General features: G+C 37.4%; 1 protein-coding gene across 4 annotated transcripts in view; it reads right to left on the minus strand.

Moving 5' to 3' along the window:
• The window catches only part of eda (ectodysplasin A), a 39,655-nt gene that overhangs the window by 9,492 nt on the left and 5,762 nt on the right, over positions 1 to 24,401 (minus strand). The gene's annotated exons all lie outside the window — the stretch shown is intronic.

Raw genomic sequence — 24,401 nt, forward strand, 5'->3', positions numbered from 1 at the left:
TTGAGAAACCCTGTGGATTTACAGCAGTAAGACATTCCATTTGTATGATCTAGCACACAAACACACACACAAAATCACATAAACATAATGAATTATTTAGAAAGGAAATACTTTTCTTATCATTATCTCACATATGACCAGAGTAATAGCTCAGAACTATTACTCTGGCCAAATGAGATAATGGTAAGAAATCCTTTCACGCACACTCACACACTATCATCCTATATTCAGGGATAACTATCAGGTCAGGATACTTCAGGTCAGTCTGGAGTTCCCATGTATGTTTAGACAGTGAATGAAAGGTTGAGAGAAGAGAAACTCTGGGTCAGTTGCGGTAGCACATATCTGTGTCAGTAAGACAGAGAACATAACCCTGTCGTGCTTCACAGTAGAGTCATGTTACAAGACCTAGACTGCCATTGTCATCTTCATTGGAGTATTGTTGAAGGGAAAGGAGTCTGAATTCACACACACACACACACACACACAGACTCATTCAGCAGGGTTAGCGGGGTCATCCAGCTGTGTCTGGGTAAAATTTGTGTTATTTATGTGATTAGAGAAGCCACTAACTCACAAAGTTCAGCCCCAGAGTGCATCGGGTGTCATGTGTATTCACGTATCCATCTAAAACACTGATGTGCGAGCATGAACATGAGTTTGAGTGCATTTTACCAGTAAGATGACACTTTTAGATCTGTAAACATCTTTCTGTGTTTTTTTAATCCACTGTGTGTTTGAAATCAGACACTGTATACCTGTCTTCCTGCCAGAGGATGTTCCAGGCTTTGGACTTGATGTTCTGGCTCAGAGTCTCTATGTGTGTGTGTGTGTGTGTGTGTGTGTGAGAGTGAGTGAGGGAGAGACAGAGAGGATTGAAAACATTTCTCCAAGCTTAAAATGATCTGCTTATTTACATTTAAGATCAGAAACAAAAGAAAGAGTATGCAGGTTTAATTACATGTACTTCAGGGACCAAACGGACCCTAGAAGTTAGCCAAATCTGACAAAGCCGGCCTTTGGGGACATCCAAGTCGCCATCCCAACTAAATGGGATTTAAATAATGTGTTTCTAATATTAAACATGCAAAATGTTTTCTTTTAGGCGTATGGTTTGGGTTAGTGTGCAGCAATTATAATTAGCTTTAAATATAAACAATAGAAGTCCATGATATGTCCTCATTTAGCAAGACGTGTGTGTGTGTGTGACAAATAGATTTGTGCAGTCTAGACCTTGTAACTCGAGTCTAGTGCGAGACATCTCATCTGTCTCTTTTATACACACACACACACACACACACACACACACACACACACACACACACACACACACACAAAATGAAACATTGTACCCTTTTTAACTGCACACCAATCTCTTTCTCTCTTTAACGTAATTACAAACTTTGTCTTACTGCATTATCATGAGAGATGCACAGTGGTATTATTTATAAGGTAACACTTTACAAAAAGTTGTTCACATTATTTAAATGTAAATTTTTTTTACAAATCTTACAGGAAAGACATTTATAATATTACAAAAAAAGCTGTTCTTTTGAACTTTTTACCCATTATATAATCCAGTAACATTCAAAACATGCATCACAGCTTCCACAAAAATACGATTTTCAACACTGATCAAAGAAAGGTTTCTTCAGCACCAAACTATCATATTAGAATGATTTCTGAAGGATCATGTGACACTGAAGACTGGAGTAATGATGCTGACATTACAGGAATACAACTACATTTGAAGAGTTCAGATGCAAAAGCCTCTAAATGCCATTTGAAATTTTCTTCTTTAATGATGATTTTTATCAAACTCGTATATCTAAGTTCAGTAATTTCACTTAAAAGGCAATGATAATTACCTATTACTTGTTATTTAAGTGAAATTACTGAACTTAAATATACAAGTTTTATAAAAATCATCATTAAAGAAGAAAATTTCAAATGGCATTTAGAGGCTTTTGCATCTGAACTCTTCATTTTAAAATATATTACAATAGAAACCAGTTATTTTAAATTTCACACTATTACTGTTTTTACAGTACTTCTTTCAAAAACATAAAAAACTAAATCTTACCGACTACAATTTTTTGAGTGGTAGTGTACCAAATACATGAACTAATATGAACGAATTGAACTTTATTGTAAAGTGTTACCAAAAAAACACACTAGAGGACACAATAGAGAGATTTGTCTTTTCGACCACCCACAAACCTGATTGGTCAAATGCTCCATCAAGCTAAAATTGCTTCCCTCAAACGTGTGTCCGCATGTGTGTACATTTCTTTGTGCTTGTAAAACACGAGATTGTGAACAGATAAACGCTGCTGTCTGATGAATACGTGCATGTGATTAGTTTGTCAGTTGTCACCGAGGACAGATAAACTCACACCCTCATACATACACACATGTAGACTCACACATACACATGTGTTGCTCTGTAACAATATTTATAGTAAGGGTACACCTAATTTATTTCTGTTTGAATTGTGTGACATTGCGTGTTGAAGAAGTTGTGTATGTGTGTGGTCTGAGCTAACGGTAGCATCTATTCCACTCATACTTATTTTGACATTTTCCATTCTTTCCGCTGACAGCCAGAGAAAAACGACCTTTTTAATCAGTCTGACCACACACACATACTCGCAACACAAACACAGCACAACAAAAGAAAGCGTGTGTATATCACATTAATACACTGCACTTTATTTACATTTTTCTTGTTTTCCTGAAACACTAGGGGCAATTTTTTTTCTTCCAAAAACGTTCCCTCTACGCAAACAGTTTTAACCTGTTGTTGACCTGTTCTGACAATCTTCACATTTAAACACTTCTCACAATGTAATTAGGGCTTCTTGTTCTGTTATTTGTCTCTTAGCCCCAGCTGGTCACTTATCACTTGATTATTAACTGGGTCCAAAATGCTACATGTTTGCATCATCAACGTGACTACCATCGCTACAGAACTCAGGAGTAAAGCACAGCGTTAAATATTTGATTTGATTCTGATTCCCAAGCATTCAATTTGATTTAAACTGGGCATATTTTAGATGTATTGTCAATTTTGCTTGTATTCTGAAAAATCTTATTCTGTAAATTGGTACATTACAAAAATTAACATTTATTCAAATATAGTAAGTAAGTAAGTAAGCAAGTAAGTAAACTCCATTTATATAGCACTTTTCACAGACATGAAGGGTCACAAAGTGCTTTACAGTAAAAAAAATAATAATAATAATAAAAGAAATAATCAACTAAAAACTGCTCTGTAGTAGATATCGACTTATAATAATTTCTTGTGCAAAACTATAATTGTTGTTCTGTCAGGTCCATTAAGTCAAGAACATACGTGACAATGAATGATTAGGAAATTGTATTGAATAAATTGCAATTCAAGTTGATAATTCAAATTTGGCGGTATTCGGGGAGTCCATTGACCTTTCATGAAATAGCAGAGAGTCAGAGGACAGCAGCAGCATTAGGGAACGCACACAGTTTAGTACTGGGAGAGCAGAACTATCCCCCATATGAACAGAGCAGCAACGATGACAGAAAAGCAAATGCCACGTTAAAGGGATACTCCACTTTTGTTGGAAATACGCTCATTTTACAACTCCCCCAGAGTTAATCTGTTGAGTTTTACCTTTTTTGAATCCATTCAGCCGATCTCCGGTTCTGGCGGTACCACTTTTAGCATAGCTTAGCATACATCATTGAAGTGCACAAGACCATTAGCATTTCTCCCAAAAAAGTTTTCAAAATGTTTCAATATTTTTCCTGTTTAAAACTTGACTCCTCTATAGTTACAACGTGCACTAAGACAGACGGAAAATGTAAAGTAGTGCTTTTCTAGGCTGATATGCAGGGAACTATACTCTCATTCCTGCATAATAATCAGGAAACTTCACTGCCGCACCATGAGTGCAGCAGTCGCGATGACTACACAAACTTAGTCCCGGTCACGTTGGAATCTGGGCACTTTTTTCAGGCGCTGCGTCATAACATTACGCCTGCTGCACTCATGGTGCGACAGTGAAGTTTCCTGATTATTACGCAAGAATGAGAGTATAGTTCCCAGTCATATCAGCCTAGAAAATCGCAACTTTACATTTTCCGTCTGTCTTAGTGCACGATGTAACTATAGAAGAGTCAAGTTTTAAATAGGAAAAATATCTAAACATTTTGGTAACTTTTTTGGGAGAAATGCTAATGGTCTTGTGCACTTCAATGATGTATGCTAAGCTATGCTAAAAGTGGTACCGCCAGAACCGGAGATTGGCTGAATGGATTCAAAAAAGGTAAAACTCAACAGTTTAATGCTGCGTTCACGTGCCATGGAAAATAGGATGTTTTCCACTCGTGAACTGGTATTTACCAGTGTGTTGCGTTCAAGTGCTTTTGTTGTCGTAATGAGGTGGGTCGCAGAGAGCGAGCAGTGAGCAGTTAGGAGCAAACTGAATCTGCTTAAATAGGGCACCCTGATTTGAGCGTAGTCTTTAGTAGCGAGGTGAGCTGAACAGCAGATGCAGATCAGCTGAGCAGATCGCTGATGAGGCCGTGTTGTTGGCCGATAGCAGAATACTTGGCCTGCCAGAACTGACGCTCAATTTGTTTTCACGGGTGGTTGCAGGAAGCCAGATGAAAATGAATAATAAAGTTCCAATACAAAGTTTAATGAGGATAATAAAAATAATAATCAGACAGGCAGGGGCAACACACTAAATGTAACGTAGACCGAACACTGAAGGACTGTGAGGGAAGAACTTAAGTAGTGACTCAAAGAAGACAATTCATGATGATGTGCACCGGAGCAGAATGAACTAACAGTAACCATAGAAACAAAGGAGAGGCAGAAAAATCAACACAAAGGAACACATGATGTGGATGAAAACAAACTAAAAGTCCATGATAACTAAGACAAACGGAACGTAAAGTGAAAGTTAGCTATAGATGTAAAATGATTTTCAGTTGAAATGAAATCAGCCCGGGTGTAATTCATTTTTCCAAGTTCCGCTCAGTCTCATGCACAGTTGAGTGTGCAAGCCTTTCAAAGTATACTACTTTTGGCCATGAGCACAGAAAGACATGTCTGCACATTGTAGTGTATTTTGTTTTCAAAGCGCTCAAGACACTTTCACATGCACTGCTATAAGCGCACTGTCCACGCAGTCACAAAAATTGGGCTGCACGCAGACCCTCTTGATGATGAAAAAGGGTAAAAATTCTTCTAGTACAAGTCTAGTGGGTCAAAGTTTATCGTATGTAAATGACTCATGTGTTGTACAGGATCAGCAGTATTTGCTGTTTCTGGCAAACCCATCTCTGCACTGCCACTGACGAGACGATATGGGTAAAAAATTAAAGTGCACATTTCTATCGCCAGATTCATGCTGCTTGCATTGCCATAAACTTTTTTTTTCTGTCTGTCTTTATAGGACTTGATTAGTTTCAGGGTGGTTTGCAAAAATGTTGGCTTGTATGCGAAGTAGAGCCTGAGCGATAAAGGATTTTGAAGGCCGATACCGATACAAATATTTTGGGGTTTTAAAATCCGATAATCTGATATATCGGCCGATATTTTATTTATTTATTTATTTTTTTAAACTGGACAGTCACAAACTGATAGTCACAAATTTTGTCATGCTTATTTAAGTTAAGAGAACTGATGTGGATGTTCTTTTAAATGTTATTCAAGCAATGTATGTCTCGTGACCAACTCAACGAGTGTTGCCAACAGGAACGGTGTAAAGGGCCCTCTGGTGGACAAACCATACAACTCCAACACTCATGACATGGTTCAAGCGTGTTTTGTCTGTTTTTATTTTATTTTTGAAATATTCATTTATCAGCCATTATAACTGCCGATACCGATAGTTTGGAAAATGCCGATAATATCGATATCGAAAATATCGATATTATTGGCCGATAATATCGGTCTGCCGATATATCGGTCTGGCTCTAATGCGAAGACTTCTTGTGAATGCAAATGTTCATTTTTCACTTTTATATATATATATATATATATATATATATATATATATATATATATATTTCAAATATATGTGGCTATTACAGGTTATTACGTAAAGTTGAGTTCAGAAAACCACTTTCTAAACCAACCAAACAAACATAGACTTGGATCCAAACAAAAGATAGATTATTAAAGCACTCAGTTATTCTGTTGTAATCAGCAGAAGTTCGTTTTTAGCAAATCATATAAATTATCACTTCGGTGGCGAAACCCTGAAAGATCAAATGGTCAACCACCACACAAAACCAGATGTACAATAAACGACATTAAAATATTTCAATAAACCATCCACATATTGTTGATTGTTCCTTAACACAAATTAAACACTTATGGGCAGAGATCTGTTGACAAAATGGTGTGATAAATCCTGAACGTTCGAGGAGAAGAAGAAGGGAAAGGAATGTCAGGATGGATTAACATGTTCGATAGTTTGACATTATGACCCAATCACAGAGCAAGACAGCACTCACTTTGAGCAGATGTTCTCATTGTTGAGTATGACCGCAGTCCTCATGGACCAATGAAGCTCACTTGACATCATTCAATTAAACTCCTACTGAGAGATACAATCCTCCAGAGACGCACACACTCAAGTGTGTGTATGAAATGTGTATGCAAGTGTGAAGCTGAATCAGAGTCTAATCAAATAACATTACATACGTTTCATTGACGTGGACAAAAGAGACATGCCTAGAGTCAACTGGAGAAACTGACAAACTGCAGTGGTGGTTTAGTGGTTAAGGATCTGGGCCTCTAGCTGAAAGATTGGAAGATGTATTCCAGGAAATGGAGAGTTTCTGAGATCACAGCCAGCTCTATCACAATTACAATATTGATAGAGGCAGTTAATCCTACGCAGCTCCAGGGAGACCATCTCACGACCGGTCAATCATAAATCACACGTCATTACCAGCGTTAGACAATCATTTGCAGCCATTTAAGCCAAGAGTTTAATAATAAAAATTACATAGCTAGAACCTCCATAAATATTGACAATTGAGTTGTGTTCTCTCCATTTCACATGAGCACAAAAGCCTATCCTGGACTAAAATGCATGTTTGAGCTGTTTTAACTGAAAGCAACTTACACTGGCATATCTTAATATATGTTAGTGCCATTGTTTAGTCTCAAGATGCACACCAGTAATGTTTTTGTTCTAAAGTACATTTAGTCATCCTAATTAAACTAAGGAGAATACTGGTTTAATCTAAGCATGGTCTGTTAAACCAAGCCTTAAATGTACTACAAACAACATACCAAGCACCATAACCATCTGAAAGCTTGTAAGAAAGGGGTGAATTCAGGTAAATCAGGCCACTTTTTAAAAGGAATCCCCAAAACTAGACCAATTTGTCAGAGATCACCGGGAACACGGCATGTAGCCTAATTTCGTGAGGCTGGCAGGATTGAGACGAGATTTTAAACGATGTCAATGAATGTCAATGACATTAAAAATGTCAATGCTGTGATGCTTTTTTTTCGTGTGGATCTATCAATTTATTTAAAAATGCATACAAAAAGCAATTTATACAATGATTATGACGGGTCTAAATTAATTTATTAAATATTTTTTGGGGCCACAATGTCAAAAAGTTCCTAAAACCATAATGAATAAACGAATGCCTTTTGACATAATATTTATTATTATTTTTGACACACATTAACAACATACATTGTTTTTTTTTTTTTGTGATTATGTTACATCTAGCTATCATATGTTTTTACGGTTCATTTCCGTAAAGCAAATGGCCTTAAACAAGTTCAATGCAGTTAAAAAAGGGTTTAAAAGAAAGGGCTCTAGAGTTTGAGAAAAGTATGTCAAACAGTTTGTCAGGTTGCGAATGAGAGTGAGAGACCTTCACAACAGTTAATGATGTCACTCCCTCAGCGGAGGGATCTTTTTACCGTGGCAATCTGATTACAGCTCTGCTTGCTTTGGCTAAAGAGCACATCAGAAATCAAATGTTCTCTGGCAAGAGTTATATTTTCTCAAACACAAAGTGTCTTTCCGAGCACACGATACTGACTGGCAGGTCAGAACGGTGTTTGACCTGATATGAATGTGGACTCGAGTTTGGTGCAGGACAACTTTTAAAGTAAAGCACATGTCCTTATAACGTGTGGCTTGAACATGCGAGTATATCATTTCTCAATATGCTAACAGTTACAATGTCTTATTATAATGATTACTACAATGGTTAAATGGCTGGCAGTTTTGTAAAAGACACACATAAAGGAAAAGTGCCAGACCTTATGTGACAGTGGTCTCAACATGTTCTCACCTCATAAGCGGTGAGTTTCTCCAGTTAGAGGCCAGTGTGACACACACACACACACACACACACACACACACAGAACGGACAGCTGGATGTGGCTTTTTACTCATACAGCTGGAGCCCATCTGGGACCAACATTGGCTGAGATGTGCGTACACGCTCACAAACACACATACACACATGCACAAAAGATGCAAAGAGTGATAAACTCTTCATCAACAGTCCCTTCTCTTCTCCTCTCCTGTTATATCCTCATGTCACCTTGTCTTCCTCCAGGAGGAATGCTCTTATTATCATTATGAAGATAAAATTACCAGATAGTCTATTAATATGATTTTATTCATAGGTTTGAAATCCAAACTATGAGCAAACCTTTGGAGAAATCTGGATAGATGTACGAAAATGGAAACACAAGACAACCTTCTGATGACCTACTTGCTCTTCGGTCTGCAGATTTCAGTGATGAAGCTGATCAAAGCATGTGTTCCTGTTTTAATATTGCTGTCAGTGTTGGATTCATTTCACTCTGTCTTTTCATCTATTATTGCTCTATTTCATGTTACATCCCACGGGAGAAAAAAAACATTATATCATCATCATTCCATCATGCAAATAATAAAATAAAATATAAAAAAACACTAATGTCCAATGCAGGCTGATCACTATAAATGTGTCATGGACATGGCGATGATAGCTAAGTTTGACACAAAAGAAAAGTTACACTAGATTAAAACAAAAAATATGCTCCATTTTTCATTTAATTTATACATTCTGCTGATTTTAGGGTGAAGTATATTTTCAAGGCTTGGTATCAATACAAATTTCCGGGATTCAATTTGGATTCACAATCTCTTGATTCGATTAGATTTCAATCCCAAAGTAGAGAAGGATTCGTCAGACAAATGTAAACAGTAACTTCTAAGTTTGGGAGTCATTCTGAATAATTTATCAAGAGGATCAGCTCAAAAGTTGTTCATGAATCAGACTTCACTGGTTGTCCTGTATGCTTTTGATACACTAAAAATAATCAGTTCATAAGAGTCATTTGTCTGTCAATCGAATGCATTTATAAGGAAATTTAGGCAAAACATGACCACTTTTGCCATGGGTCTGTATTCAGCCATGGAGATGTGCCACCTTTGAGAAGTGGTGAGGTAAATAGTGACTTAGATTTACCAATAAAATATTGATCTGAAGAAATCCTGTACCTTCACTCTCCTACACACAGAGTTCAGTGGAAGCTTTAACATCCTAAACATTAAACAACCCACCTACGAACAGTATGCTTCTAAAGTGAATCGTTGCACTTTAAAATCTCACATTCACACTTTTCCACACTATCTCTGGCCTGGGCAGAAGATCAGTTTCTGACAAGCAAAAAACAAACAAACAAACAAATACATTAAACAAAGGCTATGAAAACATACAACCCCAATTAGTGCTTTGTTCAGCAGCAAATCTTATGATTCAGAGGACAGATGCAAGAGGGAGACAGAAAGATGTAAAGAGTGGTTTTGATGATGTAGTCAACAAACTGACATAGCTGCCATTTCTAAAAAAACACCCTCTTACTCAAACTCAGACACACACACACACAAACATGAGAAGATGGATGCTTTGGGTTCCACTGATATTGTTGGAAATAAATAAACATTTACTCACATTACACACTCTCACAGAGCATTCTCGTACAGTACAGCAAAACAAACCACACAAAAGATGTATTGCTGGGCTAGTTGTGGCCAACCAAACATCAGAGTTCATAACACAGTAACAAAGGAATGAGAGAAACAGCCATTATGCCCTCTATTAAAGTCAACAGACCAATATCCAATTTGAAGAAGTCTGTTGTTCCTAAAAAAAATAACACAGCAGAAATGTGTGGTTCTGCAAATACTGTTACAAAGTAAAATAGAGCTGATTGAGAACTAATGGATTGGTCCTAATTTTCCTTTAAACAAACCAAAAACCATATCCAGATATTGTCATTCTGCACAGTTGACGTCACCAAACCGAACAGAAAAAATACCCCCGCCACCATTTTTGATGGTAGCCTGGACCAAAGTCACTCCATTGGTTGAGCCAGAGCAAGCGTCACAAAGCCACAGTGTTTACGGGAAGGCAATCTTGGAGCTGTATATTATGCCGGGATAGTAGAAAGTGTGTTGACACAGCAGCTTTAAGTAATGATGAAAGAAATATTCAAATACATTTATGGCTTTTGCACTGAACTGAAAACTGCAACAAAGGCTCATAATCGCTACCTACTGTAGTTATTCAATTGCCAAAACCACAAGTTATGCGTTGACTACAAAATGTAAAACTTTTGCTCCCAATCCAATCTGATCAACTAACACAATTTCAAATAAATACATCAGTGAAAAAACGTGATTAAAGCATTCCATATTTATGCAAAACAAAACACAGATGTGTGTCAATAGCCTATTGGTTCCAGTGTATCAGACACACTCACTCCTTCGTATCATATTGCATTTAAGATCGTCTGGGCATATCATGCAGCCCCGCACAAAAACGAACATTTTGTTATTTGTTTCTTACCTTCACATGCACGTTATTTTGCTCAATGTCCTGGTATCTTTTTTACATAGTTGAATGAGAACCAGAAGAAGTGTCAAGCTATAATCCAAGTCATCTAAAGCAAATTGTTTCCATAATAATAATAAAAGTAATTCTATATAATAATTAAATAAATATAATAATTTTGTACATATATTTTACATGACAATACACGCAAAAACAAAATTAAATTTGTGTACGTGGTTAACAGTGAGTGGTGGTTTCAGACATTACATTACTCTTACTTTTATGACAGAAAGAAAAGCTTGTACTGAAGGCGGAGAGGTTTGACCAATCAGATGAAAGGGACATTTCAGCGCGGCCCACATGTGCAAATGAAATATCGAATCCATAAACCAATTTGTAAACCAACTACAAACGAAAACAAAAATCAAATTTTTCATTTTTTAAACTAAACTAAACAAAAACAACGAATAAACGAGCTTCTTTTCTCTCATTTCTCTTTATTCCATTCCAAACAGTAAATATGTATAAAGGACCGAAAGATACACAGAGTGATTTGGAATCTTTTTGACTAAACGCACTGTAGAAGCAGTCATCCCTGCTCCTGCTTTTATATACAGAGCTCGTAATGGAATCCTCTGAGACCTCCGCTAAACTTGAGCAACCTCTAAAAACTGCTACACCCTGCCATGAATATTGCCAAATGAGAGCAGCATGTGCTCCAGAGGTTGCAATCAGATCAGGCCATGACATTAGACAGGGCTTTCACAAAGAAGCATCCCAGTGAGGTTTATGTGTGAACAAGCGTAAAACATCAGATCATGAGTTATCCAAGAGTGAAGACAGAATCTAAATGTGAATCTAGAAAGGTGACAGGTTCAACTAGCAGCCTTGCGCAATTCGCAGTCTGTCAAACTGAGTAAGTTCGTCACTCATTGCTGAATGAATGCCATGGAAAAGGCTAAAATTTGTCCTTCTCCAAAGCATTACATTACTTTGATATCTAGAGATGGCAAGTGATCAACCTTTCAACAAAACTGCCAACGAGTGTGTGTGTAGTCACTTTCGCCCATTTCGCCCGATAACTTTGTCTCATCCAAGTGCAGTCAGGCTATTTCTGCCTGTCATCACTGTAGCTAAGCAACAACTATTTTAGTGACCATAAGTGTGTCCATACAAGTTTGTATGTGCTTGCATACAAGTATTTGCCCTCTTAACTAAAACCAGACCCTGGGCTCCATTTCCTTTCTATCTCTCTCGCTCACAAACTCATACTCCAGGGTCGTGTGTCTGGTGCCATAAGTGGTTTGTAAAGTGAGGCGTTCCCATTTGTCTGAAGGGTCTTGAGTGTTTGGAAGGATTAATACCATCTGATGAACAGAATATAACAGAAAAAGGAACAGCTGCAAAGGAAAACAGAGAGAGAAAGAGACCTTTGAACAACTTTAATTACAAAAAAAAATCAATCAATTATTTAGCCTAGAAATAAAACAAAGAAATAACCACCTTTACAAGCATTATCATCATATAATATTATACATAGATTTGTAAATCACCACTGCAGTCAACATCGCAAATACACTTATTTATAGCCCACTTGATCTTGAATCTTTCAATATTCTCATTCAGTCGATAGTATTCAAATTCTGTTCTCAACAGTGGTGGAATGTAACGAAGTACAAATACTTTGTTACTTTACTTAAGTACATTTTTCACGTATCTTTACTTTACTTAAGTAAAATAAATAGTGCATACTTTTTACTTTTATTTCGTTACATTTTGCAGCAATTATTATAATTTCTACTCCACTACATTTCTACAACTTCTGTTACATTTTCATTACATTTTCTGATCAGTTTTTCCCCTGCCAAAACGTAATCTGACCGTCCGTCCGTTGCACGTTTGTCTCACCAGTGACGTTTGGTTGCCATAGATACATCAACTAAATGCGTCTCGCACGCAGTGTGCTTATCGTGCAAATTATACGCGAAAGTTTGTTTTTATGTGCATAGGAAACACACCGTGTGTAATATACGTTTGATTAGGACTATGGCAAACCAAGAGGTTCAGAATTACACCATAAATTAATCACGTTTACTGCCAAACATAGTTATTAACATATAGTAAGGATAAGCATGGTTTATATTGCCTAATTGCAAGCTTCTTTCAGAAATGGTGACAATTTTTTTCCCATCATTATTGAACATCATTATAGGAGTATTAGGTTGAATGAGTTAATTAATTACATTTTTTATTAATGATTACAAAATAGTCATCAAGAGAATCAATTGTTATGCAAGTACTTTTACATTTAATACTTAAAGAACATTTAAAATCAGGTACTTTTTACTCAAGTATGGTTGTCTTTGTGTTACTTCTACTTTTACTAAAGTAAATATTTATCTGGTTATTTGTACTTTTACTTAAGTACCGAGATTCAGTACTTCCTCCACCACTGGTTCTCAACATTGACTTCCTCAAACCTTCATAAATCAGTACCACATCAGTTTGTCCCATACCACCTATTTTACTTTTACGAGAGAGCCAAAAAGCTAACTTTGCTTGTCCAAAAATAAAATCGAGTAGATGATAGATCTCCCTCTTGCTACGTTTATATTGAGGTCCATAGATAGAGAGAGAATCAAAGAAGTCGGTTCTGTCATCTGTTAGTTTTCACCTCTGAGCCCCATCTAAACCTCTCTGGGTAGTGGGTACATTGGTCTGTTTCTTTACAAGCTTAATCAACACACCACAAAACTACACACACCACAGTATACAAACATGCACATATGCTAATACAGACTATTACAAATACACGCACACACACACACACACACACACGCCAGTCTACACTAACAGATTTGCTCTTACCACTTAATGATAGTCACACTCACTTTGCCCCCAACAAATGACGCGAGACAGTGTAATCTGTGTCTGTGTGCCCAGACTGAACCAAAAGGGTACTTTGGAGTAAAATTTAGGAATTCTGCAGAATAAATTTAAAATGTACTACACTCATACTGGTAGCTGAAAGCATAATCATATTAGCCATAATTTAATTAACAAACATCAAAGAGGTGAGGAATGCATCAAGCTTTTGTCAAAAGTCTGTGTAAATCCGCAGAGTTCTGCAGGCACAGAGCCCGTGTGGGCCTGCATGGTCACCGGTAACAAACTCTTGCGGCTTGGACAACACTCAGACTCGCAAGCATACATCACAAATATTTATCCCAAACTTAAGACGAGAAACATGTAAGCAAGAGATCAGAGGCCTCCACATATTTTTCAAGGATTACACGTCTCAGCGTGTGTCTTATGCTGTGTTGTATGCAAGCCATGACAGCTTCAAACAAAAGGCTTGGCTCATCAAGCACACAGAAGAAAGAACGTCCCTCTTTCTCGCTCCTTTTTTGTTTTTCCTAAATTGTTCTCTCATCATTTCACTTCTCTGATACATTTTCCTCCATATTCATCCTTCTGATTCTCGTGTTTGTTGCGTGAGTCACTAGAGCTGTCTTTAAACTAGAGAAAAATTAACCTTTGTGTAACACTGAAATCCCAGTATACACACAGATGAGGTCTCATAACGAACTCATGAGTAATGGTTGTAATACAATAGGACCAACAGATATGGTAACAATAATGTAAAGAGCAAATCACTTTGATTATACTACTGCGAGTATAGAACAGTTCAACTTTCTATACAATGTTATTTTATTACAATCCATCCACAAACCTGTATAGAACTTAAGGAGGTAAATGTCTATTTAAACACATATTTGTCTTGAATGCATACATGCTTGAATGTTCACAGCTTATTTTTTGAACATATTTTACATTGTCGTAGCAGCTGTCAGTAACGCTCTGTTCAGCCCCTCCGTCTGAAAAGCGCAATGTGTTCTGATTGGTCGGATGGATCAGTGTGATTGATCGGCCGCTTCGAGTGCGTTTCGGAAATCTCAAAGCCCTTACCATAACCGCATTAGATCCAGGTTGGGAAAAAACTGCATCTCTCGGACATGGTGACAACTAGGGCTGGGTTGTAATATGACCACAATATTTTTTCCATATAGATTGATTGATAAAGATATTTATCACAATATATAATTTGTTAATGCTGGCAGTAAAAAATGGAAGGGTAATCCAATCAAGTGAAAATGTCCAGAGCTAATCATCATTATCAACATTATATCTACAGAGATCTTGATATGATACAGTTACTAATGCAACTCAACTAGGCTTGAGCAGGAATTATTTTAATGATGAATATTGTGACGAGTATATTCCCAGAAGAAAAATTAAGACTACAATCAAGATGATTCAGGCAGTTCAGAAACAGTGCTTAGTTATACAATTAATGAACAACTCCCTTTGGTGTGGACAGGATAAATGAAAATGTAAAAAAAGCATAATAGGTCCTCTTTAAAGTCCCCCTTTAAAGTCCCTGCTTTCGGGACGGGAGGATCAAGGCCGAGGCAGGAGATAGTCGGTTCGGCCCCGTTCACCAGTAGCAGAGGAAAGTTTATAAAACTATCCCGTGTAAAATGATCATAACAGAGGCGGGTGTTGGCGGTGATCCTCAGCTCTTCATCAAGGTTGTAATAGTACTGACAGTAACTCGCGATTAAGCACCGAACTGATGCGAATGTGTTCTATTGTTAAAGTAGACAATAGAGTGACCTCAGTGCATCATCAAGTAGGGGCGTGTCCATGAGCTCAGGGGCTCCAGTGCGTCATCTAGCCCTGTTTTAGGCCCGCCCAAAAAATACGTAAAATAGCAATGTTGAAACAGTTCAACTGTCTAACTCCGCATTTCAGTACTTCACAGTTCACAATCTTTGTAAAATGTTTTAGCAAGCAATACATTTGTAACATTTATAATGGATTTAGAATTTTTTTGTAGAATTCCCTTTACAGGGACTTTAAGCAATTTGGCAGCAGACCTATAGACCTTTTTCACAAAAAACGGAAATACGTAATCGTTGTGGAAACGGAGTTCCCGTCAACTGTTAACACATCAGAAAAACCTACTCTGGGAGGAGAAAATTGATCAGAGAGTCTTCAAAACGTCGAAAAAATGTAAACTTGGCATGGTCCAGTTGTTGATGACTTTGTAAAATGCTGTGGTGATGCTTGTCTGCAGCTGATGTATCTAAGACCAAAGATATGACTATTGATTTTAGAACTGAAGCTCATTCTTCCCAATATACGTTAATTAAAGGTAAGAAGGTGGAGTGTGTGGAAAGTTATTCATATTTAGGGAGTATTATTTACAATAAACTACATTTTGAAGTGAATACCAGAAAGAAGTCTGTCAGTTTTATTCAACAGTTATCCTGAATTTTTTGCACTGCTGTTGCTATAGAACGATCAAAGATGAAGAAAAATTATACAAATATTAATTTATTCCTTGTACACTCAGATTGTTAACTCAGAATGGTATATATTAATATTTTAAATTTATATGTAGCCCACTGTTGTGTGTTCTTATTTATCTTGTTTTATATTGTGGTGTATTTTATGTGCTTATTCCGCTGGATACAAATATCTTAATACAGTTGAACATGAACTAACGTTACTTCAAAAATACGCAAATCATACAACATAAAAAATAAACAAACAATGACGGCTTATTAGTGAATGGTGACATGAGAAGTACAGAAGATCACAGGATCAATAACATCCCGCCAGATTGCCTGAATCCATTTCCGTCGAACTTCATCGACAGGGAACTGACGAGGGAAGGAATGAAAACGACGGGTATGGCTGCTTTTGGGAATAACAAAAAAGATTGGTACGCAACAACTCTCACTAGTTGCCTTCGGCGCTATCTGTTATGAATGGAGCGGAAAAAGATTACCACGACAATTGCGTATTTCCGGTCACAAATACGGAAGTTGTGAGAAAGGTCTATAGTGACTAACTTAATGCAGACCACCAGCAAGTCACAAAATAAAGAAATAATAAAGATTTTATGTATGGGATACAGCACAAGGCGTCGTAAAAACCAACGGGACAGTCATCAGAATTTCTTCTTTTATTCCACTGAAGAAAAAATTGTTAAAGGTGTTCGGAAGGTCCTGAATGCAAGTAATGACAGAATGTTCATTTTTGTGTGAATTATTCCTTGAAAAAGAGTCAACGACTGATGTTACCACATACAAAAGTTTGCCTCAGCAGCTGACCCACATTTTATTGATGAACATGAACATATCATTTTGGAGATGTCATTTGGTTCTTGGAGACTCTTTTTAACATGCCAGATGATTTCTGCACACACACACACGCTTTGGCCATCATGATCCCTCACAGATTCACACCATCATCATCAGTCTGGCTATTTAGAACAATCATTAAAGTATCGTGAGATCTAGTGCCTTTCAAGAGAAATGTGTGCAATCTGTGCATGCGTTCACACACACATACGCACACGTGTTCTGCATGTTGTTCAATACTGGAGTTGCTGCACCACCTTTCAATAGATTTGTTTCAATAGTGTTGTTAATGCCAGACTTTAATGGCTTCATTAAAACACCTTAAAAAAGAAACATTCTTTCCTCTTGAGACATAGTGGGACACTGGAGACCTCGGGGATAACTCTTTAAAGCTTCATATGATATATTTTTTTTCCAAGAGATCCAACTTGAAAGAAAATTGCCAAAAGGCATCATAGGAAGAGAAAACTCCTAAAATCAACAAATAACAGAAGTTTAATCAGACAGTGGCTGCCCTGACCCCTGACTTGAACAGGTGACCCCTGACTTGAACGGGTGACCCCTGATTATGCCATTGCGGGCTCGTGCGCGCTGATCAATGGTTAGTAGTATTTTACGTGCGAGGAAAGCGAGTGTTATGTCGAGGCTGGGCCGCACCTGTCTGCAATTTGGCACATACTCTTCTCCACCTGCTCTCTTGATTTATTCTCCCTCTCGCTGGCTTTGTTCCCCCCCTCCCCTGCTCTGCCTGGTGTAAAGGGCTTTGTGTTGTGGCTTTTAAACAATTCCAATTTGGGACAAACCACAAACCACATGAAACAGAGAGAGCAAGAGATAGAGAGACTACTAAGTGAGTGAGCGAAAAAAAAAAAAAAGAGAGAAGACATCTGCTCAACAGCTTGACGAGCCCTCAAATGAACATACAGCTTTTGGAAAGAAGGTGAGAAAGAGAATGAAGAGGAGAGAAAGACAATGTTTTGTGTCCATGTATACTATGAATGAGTTTATAAAATCATGGTCTGTGCATCAGTTTTTGATTTTACAATATCCAAACCACCGATAAAACGTCACAATTCCTTTATCAAAAGATGACAATACTATGTCAACTAACTTTTACTTTAATACCAGCCTCTCTTTTAATATCAGAATCATTTCATATGGCCTACATATTTATACAGCAGAGAAACTTCCTTATATACCCAAATTATATTAATTTCCGGAGTCTTGCTAGATATATGACGTAGGGCATGGATCTAGCCAGAAAAACATGAACAATCATCTAAGCCGTCATAAATCAGTGATATAATCTTAAAGGGCACGCCATCCATATTCAGGTTCATATCATTACAGTCAGCCTCACTCAAATGTCACCATATGTAAAACAACTTTATGATAATGTAAGTGAGGCCCTTTGCAAAGTATACAGTGTGTTTGTAACAAAAGGTTAACCATTACATTTACACTAATTTCCGTAAGCTATGCCAAAAATGATCATCTCAGGAGGTGGTCCAATATGAACAGAGAGTTTACTAATAAAGTGTAGGGGTTGACCATCGATATGCATCTACCCATCATGCACTCAAGGTTAACAAAGAATACAATGCACACTTCAGAAGATCCAACATTATATATAATTTAGTACTAGTCTAACAGTTCTGTCTAATAATACAATGACACATGCTAAACAAAGACCGTATACCAATGATGATGAAGAATGGGAACTCTGGTGCTGTCAATGTCTTTAGGTGGCACATGGACTTAATTTAACCAACTAATTGTACTGATTAGAACAAATTGAACACTACTAACCATAGTAATGGTTTGAAAAGAGTGCTCTGCAATTTGTCTTCACATTAGATGTTAAAGGGATAGTTCACTTTGAAATTAATTATTGATATGTTTTGGCTTACCTCAAGGGCATCCAAGATGTAGGTGTCTTTGTTTCCACAGTATTTTCAATTTTGATATTTTAAGGTCAAACCGTTCTTGTCTGTCAGTCATATAATGCAGGTCTATGGTCACCACCTCAAAGAGCATGCACAGAGAAGTCCAAATTAAACATGATTTCACGACTCATAAATGTAAGGACACATTGAAGGCTTAAGACACAAAACGAGCAGTTTGTGTGAGAAAACGATTAGTATTTATATCGTTTTTACCTCTTGTAACCACAGCCACATCCAAGTGATCTGAAGGCACGGGCGATTCGGTCTGCGCAAGCGCCAGAAAGGATCTCTCACGTGTGCTAGAGCCGGACTGATATATCGGCAGACCGATATTATCGGCCGATATTAGGCATTTTCCAAACTATCGGTATCGGCAGTTATAATGGCCGATAAATTAATATTTAAAAAATAAATTAAAAACGGACGAAACATGCTTGAACCATGTCATGAGTGTTGGAGTTGTATAGTTTGCCCATCAGAGGGCACTCTAAACCGTTCCTGTTGGCAACACTCGTTGAGTTGGTCACGATACATACATTGCTTGGTATGGTTCGCTTTCACACTGCTCTTTTTGCAAGTGAACCAAAATTTGTAAACAAAACCACACGTGTGCTAAGGTCGTCCATGCATTGGACAAGGATTCTCAAGGGAAATCAGGAAGTGCAAAAAAAGGCTCAGCATGGAGATATTTCCATATATTTCATACTGCAATATTTGTTCTTTTACTAATTTTGTGTTAATTCTGTACAAACACAATATGAAGAAACTAATGAGTATCATATGATACAATGTCATCTATACGAAGTTGTAATTCGGATTTTGAGAAGCCGACGAGTGTAACGTTTGAGTGGCTCTATAAACGCGGGGAAATACGACAACTCTCGTCTCTCGTGCATCTTTTCATTCGACCACCTTCTGTTTTTTTTGTTTTTTTTATCTCTGGGCAACATCTCAACTTTGCGTTACAAGTGGCACTGCACAGAAGACGGAGAAGGTATAAAGTTTTCATTCATAGAGAGGGGCTATGTTCACTCATTCAAATGAGATTCTTATTGTGTACTAACAAGTGCTGTCAATGTTAACGCTTGCGATTAAGTTTGTCCAGTTTAACGTAAATTAACGCATCATCATCCTTGTATTGTAACTATCCTTACATTAATAATAATAATAATTCATTACATTTATATAGAATTTTTCTCGGCACTCGCTTTAAAGGGTTAGTTCACCCAAAAATGAAAATTCTATCAGTATTTACTCACCCTCATGTTGTTCCAACCCCGTAAGACCTTCGTTCATCTTCGGAACACAAATTAAGATATTTAGGATATTAAAATCGCTCCTGCATACAGTCCATAGGCTTCTTGAGGGACTGGCTCTTGCTGTCCTCGAAAAGTAATTGAAGACATCGTTAAAATAGTCCAAGTGACTACAGGGGCTCAATCTTAAGTTTATCAAACGACGAGAACACTTTTGTGCGCAAAAAAAACAACAAAAATAACGACTTTATTTCAACTATTCACTTCCTTCTCCATAAGCCTATAGTCCGTTAACGTAGTGTGATTGCGTAGAGCTACGTCACACGTAGGCTCACTATTGGTCGACGCTGGTCATGTGTGTGTGATGCGTGTGACGTACAATAACAGAAGCTTACGCTATTAAACTAGTTAGCTGACTCGCGCAGAGGGAGAAATAAACGAATAGTTGAAATAAAGTCGTTATTTTTGTTGTTTTTTTGCGCACAAAAGTGTTCTCGTCGTTTGATAAACTTAAGATTGAGCCCCTGTAGTCACTTGGACTATTTTAACGATGTCTTTTATGACTTTTCGGGGACGGCAAGAGCCAGTCCCTCAAGAAGCCTATGGACTGTATGCAGGAGCGATTTTAATATCTTAAATATCTTAATTCGTTTTCCGAAGATGAACGAAGGTCTTACGGGGTTGGAACAACATGAGGGTGAGTAAATACTGACAGAATTTTCATTTTTGGGTGAACTAACCCTTTAAGGGGGAAACTCGTCAACCACCACCAAAAGGTGGTGAACTGCAAATGCTTTATGAACTGCAAATGATATTTTTTTTGCATCTTTGCGCGATTAGACATTCACACACGACGCGCAGAAAGATGTGCAGAAAGACGCGCAATATTCTCTTTCGACGCAGTGCTTTCTTGCAATTGGGTCGGTTCATGTTCACACCGTAAACGAACCGTACCAGAGTTCGTTTGGAACCGTACCGAGACCACCTCTTCAGCTGGGTCTCGGTTCGGTTGTTTGGTCCGCACCCGAGTTCAATTGCTGTATTCACACCTGCCCAAAAGGTCCGCACCAAGGGGGCAAACGAACTAGAGTTCGATTCAATCGAACCAAACAAGGCAGGTGTGAATACACCCCAGATTCACTGCTGAACAGATTCATATTGCTCTACAAATAAAAATTCCTACAGACAGACTGCAAATATATATATATATATATATATATATATATATATATACATATATATATATAACATAATGTTGTATAACATAATATAACAGTTAAACAAAGTCATTGCGTTTGGTTCTCAAGGTGAATGCATACCTTAACGCTAGGGGTCTAAAAACTAAAAATCAAGTAAGGAATCTTGGTGTGTCTCTAGAGTCAGAACCTTAATTTCAATAATCATGTCAAAGCAATAACTAAATCAGCATACTATCATCTGAAAAATATTGCAAGATGCTTCGTTTCCAATCAAGACTTTTATTATTGAAATGGACTCCTCACTGGTCTTCCTAAAAAGACCTTAAGACTCATCAGAACGCTGCTGCCAGGATTCTGAGCAGGACCAGGAAATATGAACATATCACACACCAGTCCTCAGGTCTTTATACTGGCTCCCAGTTACATTTAGGATTGATTGTAAAGTATTATTACTGGTATGTGAATCATTCAATGGGCTAGGACCTCAAATACTGCAGATATGCTCACTGAATATAAACCAATCACTCAGATCATTAGGATCACATCAGCTAGAAATACCAAGGGTTCACTCTAAACACGGAGAGTCTGCTTTTAGCCATTATGCCAGCCGCAGCTGGAGCCAGCTTCCAGAAGAGATCAGGTGTGCTCCTACAGTAGTCACATTCAAATCCAGAGTCAAAGCTGTGCATTTACTGAATGAGCACTGTGCCACTGTTCGCCCGACTGTTTTTACTGTACTTTATTTTATTTTTTAGTCTAAACGTTTTAATTATTCTTATTTTGTTTTTATTATTTTAATTTCTTCTATGTAAGGCACTTACCATTGTGTATGAAATGTGCTATATAAAAAAACTTGCCTTGCCTTGCCTTGCCTAATAAAAGAATATATCTATGATTATGAAGGCCACCTTCATCACTCTTACTCCAGCCTCATCTGGATCAGAGTATTTTCAAACACACCCCATACAGATGTGCACGTCCACACATATAGATTAGAGCAGGTTTAGATTATGAGCATGTTATCACATATGGATTACATTATTGTTATACAACATTTCATACAATTCTCAGAGGACCATCAAGAATATGCTGGTAATGACTCCAAAAACAACACAAGCCTCTGCTCTCATCTCAAACCACAGGGAGGTTCACATATCACAGTCAGACACAGAGATAGATTGTCCTGTTTAGTCAAGCTTTCACTCATCTTCCCTTCTTTTTGTCCTCTACCTCTCCAAATGGATGGTTTCCTTAAAGGCAACAAATGATCAAATACACACCCACCCAGCTGTGCTCAAATTAATTTAACATATACCATCTAAACTACTTTTATGGAGGAGTCATTTCAACAGAGCGATAACAGGAGGCCTTGTCAAAATATACACACACTCACACATGACCTTTTGATCTCTAAGCTTAATGACAGATCATATCCTGGTCACAGACAATGATGTTTGTCTGGGAATCTCTCAGTCGGTGAACCCCAGGGCGAACCAAACTCGTTTAGGATTCAACAGAGGGAATTACATTCCAGTGTACAGAGCAGACACACACACACCACCAGGAAACACAAACCACTGCGAAAAGTTTAAATCACCACAACAGAGGCAAAATACAATATTAACAGATACAGACGCATGCACACAAAATAAACACAGAGCATTCCTAACAAATGCCAAGCAGGACCAGCATAAAGGGTGTTATTATACGTACAATGTCAAACATACACACACAGGCTCTTACAGACAGACTGATATGCACATTGCACACTCAAACAAGTACAAATACAAAACACACAGGCCAGCAGAAACACATGCTGGGTTACTTGGGGACAGTCATATTGAAAATGGGGCAGTGTGTTCACTCCAGACACAACCAATTTAAGCTCACATCACAATCACAAAAATGTAAAACCAAACATTTATAGAAAAACACACTTTAGTTTTTTAAAAAAGACCACTATAACCAGTTGTTGGTGGCAGAGGAGCACTTATTGACTTAATAGCCATTTTCACTCCCTAATATATGGAAAAGTAGGAAAAGTCAGTCTCATGAAAAACAAAATCTTTTCTTCAAATTGCAACTGAATTACACAGAAATCAAGTAAAGAGCTCTCCTTTCATAATCACTAAAGCAGTCTGTCATTTCAGGATGATGCTATAGAAGAACAATGGTAAATTTATTAAGAGTAGAATATAACAATTTTCCTAATAATTTTTTTTTTGCATGTTACTGTTGTTAACTAAAGTTATTTTTATCTGCATCTTTATTCAAGCTCAGTGCTTTACTATCAAATTTTTAATATATTTTAAAATCATTTTATTATTAGTAAATGCACTTATTAAAGGTACACTGTGTAGTTTTTACTAGCTAAAGTATTTTATTAGCTAAAATCAATGTCTTTATTCACAAATATGTCCTCATTGGTGTAAAATTATCTCTGCCAATGATCTGACTTATCTAAGTAAGCGAAGAATTTCTTATATTTAATTACATGGGATGGTTAAGTCCAAGGAGGCTTCAATGTTATTCTGCCATCTTGAAAAACTATAATAGCAGAGAGGGACAAAAAGCTCTAGCCTACCTAAATGTGTTTCCGTTCAGAGTCAGCAAATGTAGATATTGAATTTAAAGCTCCAATCTACTCAGTCCTCCGAAGATCCCAAAAAAAAGTATGTAGGTGCTTCAGTGACTACTTTGCTCAGGGAACCTGTCAATCACAGCTGTCAATCATGACGTCACCACCGCCGCATCAACTAACTAAAAACAAACTTACAAAACAAACATTTGCAATTACATCAGCGTGATTAAAAACTATAAAGCAAATGACAGAAACCATATTTGGAAAAACGATATGTGAAGTGTAATTGTTTAGTTAGTCTCACGTGCCGTTGAATAACATGGGGAGGCGGGGTTTGTGACCTACAAGGG

This window comes from Pimephales promelas, chromosome 4 (assembly GCF_988280905.1).
Source record: "Pimephales promelas chromosome 4, fPimPro1.hap1.1, whole genome shotgun sequence".
Classification (NCBI taxonomy): domain Eukaryota; kingdom Metazoa; phylum Chordata; class Actinopteri; order Cypriniformes; family Leuciscidae; genus Pimephales; species Pimephales promelas.